General features: G+C 38.5%; 1 long non-coding RNA gene across 1 annotated transcript; it reads right to left on the bottom strand.

The window, feature by feature from the left end:
* Positions 1–1,358: 1,358 nt before the first annotated feature.
* Positions 1,359–2,239, bottom strand: LOC106963224 (uncharacterized). Its single transcript, XR_001428150.1, has 3 exons — positions 2,045–2,239; positions 1,655–1,948; positions 1,359–1,578 (listed from the first exon to the last, which is right to left on the bottom strand). It is a non-coding gene; the product is annotated as an uncharacterized LOC106963224 (long non-coding RNA).
* Positions 2,240–5,543: the final 3,304 nt, after the last annotated feature.

Raw genomic sequence — 5,543 nt, 5'->3', positions numbered from 1 at the left:
ACACACAAACTGTATTTTTAATGAAGAAAAACAGAATAAAGAAATCGATAAAAAATAGATTTTTTTTAAAGCTCTTCATTTTTTTTTTTGTATCTGTGTGGAATTGCGAGAATAACATTTTGAGAGATAACTATGCCTATGTGAACCATTTATTCTCACTGTAGAAACAGGCTAAGTTAGCAGGAGAATCTGATCCATGGCCTGAACACGTATATTTTCTAAAATGCTACACTGATTTTACACCAGTAATTCGGTTTCCATTTTGTGTATTTTTATCAATTACAATTGTGATGGGATGTAAAACAATGGTAAAGCATGTTTTCTGTGTGTGTGCTGCAGTGACTGGACACGATGCATCAAATGATAGAAGTTCTTGCTGCATTTGTTGTGTATTTTCAGCTCATGCATATGTTAATTTTAAGTAAAATGTATCATTTTGCAGAGTGTATGTATCAGTATCTGGTCTGAAATGCATGCAGCTGTATGAAAATATATATTTAAAAAAAAACAAGCAATTAATTTGGTCTTTGATTTTTGCTCTCCTTTAACCGATGACACTGACAGAAGAGTTAGTGACATCACCTCTGTCTGGTTGCAGGTTGGTCACCATGGTAACCCGGCGGATTGGTCAGACAGGGGCTACGAGGCATGGACATGAGTTATTAACACTGAAAGGACAATGAAGTGGCACTAAGCAATTTTTCTCCATGAGATTCTAACACGTCTCATGATTCCACTACGTCATGCCGCCGTGCGCATTCCCACATTGTGCATTTAAATTTCAAATTGTGAAGGTCAAATATCTTTGACAGTTGTTCCCTCTTCTCGTGTGACGCACCGATTATCGTGTCACTTTTTATCCACAATTTTTGGGTAAAGAGATAGAAGAGAAGCAGACAAAAGTGAGATGACAAAAAAGTCGATGCATAACACAACAGGCTCTCCAAAATACATTAACGAAATCAAAATAAGTTTACATGTCCTGGTTTCTAGTTAGATGGATGAAGTCAAGAGAAAGGTCTGAGAACAGCAGTTTGGAGATCTAATGGACTGGCACTCTAATCAAGGATTTAAAAGCGCTGGTTGATACGCTGTAACTTAACATAATTGAAAATGGACACTTACAAAAAAAAACAACAATCAACAAAGTAAAATGAGGTAGAAGTAATCCCTACTTTCTGTTTTGAATGGTGTCCTAAGCTAAAGACTGCGCAAAGAAAAAAAAAAACATCAGTAGTAAATGAAAGAAGTTAACATAAAGCAACAAAAAAAGCAGAAAATGTTTTCAAATATCATCAAAATCATCAAAAGTCATCAAAAAATATTAGAATGAAGACCAGCTTTAATAATTCCACTCTGTACAAATGTGCTTTTAGCCTTGATTCAAAGGAACTCAGTATTTCAGCATTTTTGCAGTTTGCTAGAAGTTTGTCCCAGAGTGTCATGATGGGTTTAACGGATTTTACCCACATGCAGGAACACCAAAGAGACGGATGTAAAAAAAAAGAAAATTTTATTACAGCAAGCAACACTTAAAGGAAGGCTGGTCCGGAAAACCGCTTGGCTGATCTGGGTGCACTGAGGAGATAGAGAAGCGAGGTGAGTTCAGGTGACTGGGAAACGGGAGATTGCGAATGAGAATAGGTAAACTTACTGGAGCAGAGCGTTCTAACGGCTTGGAGGGGGTTGGTTGGTCCTGGAGTTCTTTCTAACTTATGGATCTGCTCCTCGGAGGAGGTTGGTGGTTCGGTGAGTGGCGTTGGAGGGCGGACAGGGAGGCTTGTCCTCGTAAGCGGCTGAGTCTAGGCGGAACGGCCGGTCGGAGACTTCTGAATGGCAGGCAGAATCTTACAGTGACTGGTGAGGTCTGGCTTTCAGGCATCTATGGGGTAAGATCCCATGACGTCGTTGGAGAACCAGTAGTCAGGCAACCAGATGAAGTAGGATCCTGAGGGGAGCAAAAAACCAGCAATGAAGCACAATGCAAAAAAAACAGGCAGATCTCAAAAAACTCGGAGCAAAAACTCTGAGGGGCTGGAGGTACCATCTAAGGTTGACACTCTGGCGTCGAAGTACCGGCGTTCCACCCTTCTTATGCTGCCGTCAATTAGGTGATCAGCCTCCGGTGAGGGGATGACATCATCCATGAAATCCCAGCCCGCCACCTCTCGGACTCCATCTAGTGGGGAGATAACTCAGCAACCAAAGGACCACCTAAAAAACCCCAGAACCTAACACAGAGTAATTTAGCATAAAAACTGAATGCTGCTTCTCCATGTTTGGATCTGATCCTGGGGATTACGGAGTAGACCTGAACTAAGAAGACCAGAGTGAACTGGAGTATTGACCTATCTACTATCCACCATGAATATTGTTGTCATTGTGGTGGGGCCGCAGCTGCAGAATCCCACCATCATCTAACGTTGATCAGGGCATCGGTTCAGTTTGGCGTCGGTCGACAAAGTCCTGAGCCCGCTGCCTGTACTTTGAGTCGTCCTTTCCTGCGACGAGGCTGACGACGGCTGAGTCATCGTGGGAACTTGTTTAGATGGCAGCCCGGGGAGTTGACAGAGAAGTCTGCATTTTAGAGGGTGAAGAGGAAAAGGTGCCAGCACAGTTTCCTGCTGGGCCACCGTACTGCGGGCCGGTCTGTCAGACACACAGCCCTGTGTTCTCACATGCCGTGCCCACTCCAGATAGCTCCAGCTCGTACCGCAGAAATCCAGGCAGGATGGCGCTAAAAGGCATCCAGTAGATTTCATCGCACCACAGGAGTATAGCTGTCATGTAATACAGAACGCGCTATTTGTGGAGTCTGTCAGAGTTTCCAGTACAGGATCCGGCTGTACTTGTTGTAATAACAGTTGTAAAGTTCATTAAAAATAACAATGGGAAAAGTTTGTGCCTGCAAATGCAATCTGTCATTCATTTGGCTCAGACACTGAGGACAAAAACTGGGTCATTTCTGCAGCTAATTATCTTTGGTGAGCAGGAAGAGGAGGAGGAGGAGAGTTATTGGCCCAAATCTTTCCAAGACGTCACCAGATTTCTTTGAATAGATAGAGAAATTCAGAGTTTTTTTTCCGATTTTTTTGCTGAGAAGCCACATCAGCCTCATTTTTTGGACTGCTAACTTGACTACAATTCCCAAGCATCGCTGTGGCATAACCTGTGTTGTGTCCCCGTCACTTGTGTTGTTTCTTTTTATGAGTCAGATTCATATTTTTTTGTACTCCTCAAGCAAACAATGTCAACATTTCTAGCGGGTGTGTGTGAAAGAAATTCTCCTCTTCCCCTTTTTACCCTCACCAATTTGTCCAACATATCCCTCGTGCGCGATCTTTGGGTAAACTATAACTTTTCAGTCAATCTTTCTTTATTTCCAGTTGAGCGGCCACACCTCCATTTAACAAAACAATTCAGAAAAAAAAGAAAAAAAGCAAAAGTTGCATGGCAGTTCCTTTGTGTTTTTGAGAAAGCTGGCTCCAGAATCTCATTTTCTGTCCAAAAAGTGTATTTTAAAATGACATTATGCTTCAAAAAACAATGGAAAGGTCAACTGGAATCTATAATGTCTCATGTTTACAACATTCTTGGTTTTCCAATTCTAAAACATGAGAAAAATTGGCCTTAAATACGGTGAAGGTGTGTGTTTTGGAATAAGATTATAAACAAACTGAGGCCCGTTTATAATAAATGTCATAGATTTCAGATCAAAATTGTTTTGCCCTACCTGTGAATTAACTATGTTTGAAACTATGGTGACTGTAAAATCTGTTCCTTACACGTATAAAGGTAAAGAAAATATTATTTGCTCACAGTTTGGAGAGCAAATCCTATCCATATCCCATCATACTCATCCTATTTTATACATTTTGTACACTGCATTTACTTAATTATTATAAATATAATTAAACAGCTTATATGACTTGATCATTTTTTTTTCCACCTCAGGATTCAGTGTTTTAATATTTCATCATCTGATTTATGGGTTTTACCCAAAAGCGGTGAACACAGACATTATTGCTGACTTTCCCAGTCTCTGTAGGTAGCCTCCATCTAACCCTCTCCTGAGAGCCTCCTAATTTATTTCTTGTTTTTTTGCACTTGAAAAGCTAAATATCAAAAGAAAAAGAAAAAAACTAAAATGGAAATATTTGATGTGACAGTCATTTACCTCTCATTCATCCAGAGGCAAACCGCACCAGAATTTATTTTCCACTTTACAAAAATAAATTGGACATGTCAGATGAGTTTACAAAGCAGATGCGGGTGTTTTTATTTATTTATTTAGTGCCACAATAAATCTGAAATATCTGTAATATTATTAAGTGCCTGAGACTGTGACAGTTTATTTGGTGATTTTCACAGCTTTTCAAGTAATGTACACCCTTCTCTGGTTAAAGTTGATTTTTTATTTATTTATTTTTTTGTGAAACAATCCAAACATCTGCTTTGTAAGCTTATTCATCCCCCACACACAACCTTCAATTTGCAGATTATTATTCCTGGTCCATAATCTGCTGTTTCAAACTGCTGAAACTCAGCTGATCACCTGAAAGCAACCGCAATACTGTTGTGATCATTAGATGAAAAAAAAGAAAAAAATATTATTCAGTAATATTGCACAGCAACATTAACATTCCTCTCTCACCATCTCATCAGTGTGATTTTCGCAGTCTTTTTGTTGTTGTTGTTTTTTTTTTTTTTTTAGCTCTGTTAGCCCATCTGGAGAGAAAATAAAATGTTAGCTAACCCTCTGCATTATCTGTGCTGAGCGGATAGAGCAATTATTTATTGATGTATTTTTTATATATTTTTTTTTTTGAGACAGCTGGTGATGACTTAGCAGTAAAACTCACGCACAAGTAAAACTCTGCGATGAACAGCTGGAAAGTAGGCCAAACGTTTTCAAATTTATAGCTATTTAAGTTGCAAAATGACAAAAACTGTGATTTAATTTGGAAAGTGCTTATGCTCATTTTATTTAGTTCTGTGACCTCTGAGTCAGATAAATACTAATCTAAACATCTACTTCTGGAAAATTCCTAAAACATTACAAGTCTGGCTCATTTTCAGCTTTCTGTGAGGTTTATTTGTCTGATTTATGTTTGATAATTACATAAGTCAGAGTATTTGATGTCAGTCTGAGTGAGTTCAGATTAAGGATTTTCCCTAACACGCTACATTACAGCGTCCATATTGTTATTGTGATTTCCTCCCATTCAGCAAACTCACCGATGACATTTTAGATGCTGCAGTGAAAATGAAAAGTTAATACAATGCATCAAACGAACAGCAGGTTTGCTAAAATAGTTTTTTTCTTCTATTCTTTTGTGTGATAATGAGTGGAGTAGAGTCAATGCAAAAGACATCAGATTTGACATATATATATGACATATATATATATATATATATATATATATATATATATATATATATTTTTTTTTTTTTTTTTTTTTTTTTTTTTTTTTTTTTTTGGTTTTTTCTCAGAAACCCCTCTCTTTGGGGGGGGAGAGACACTCTTCTTCTTTTCGCCCCAC

The sequence above is a fragment of the Poecilia latipinna genome, unplaced genomic scaffold (genome assembly GCF_001443285.1).
Source record: "Poecilia latipinna isolate Pla-1442-1.1 unplaced genomic scaffold, P_latipinna-1.0 Scaffold1508, whole genome shotgun sequence".
NCBI classification, from domain to species: domain Eukaryota; kingdom Metazoa; phylum Chordata; class Actinopteri; order Cyprinodontiformes; family Poeciliidae; genus Poecilia; species Poecilia latipinna.
Note: the sequence above shows the minus strand (reverse complement) of the source record. Positions and strands in the feature narration are given on the sequence as shown.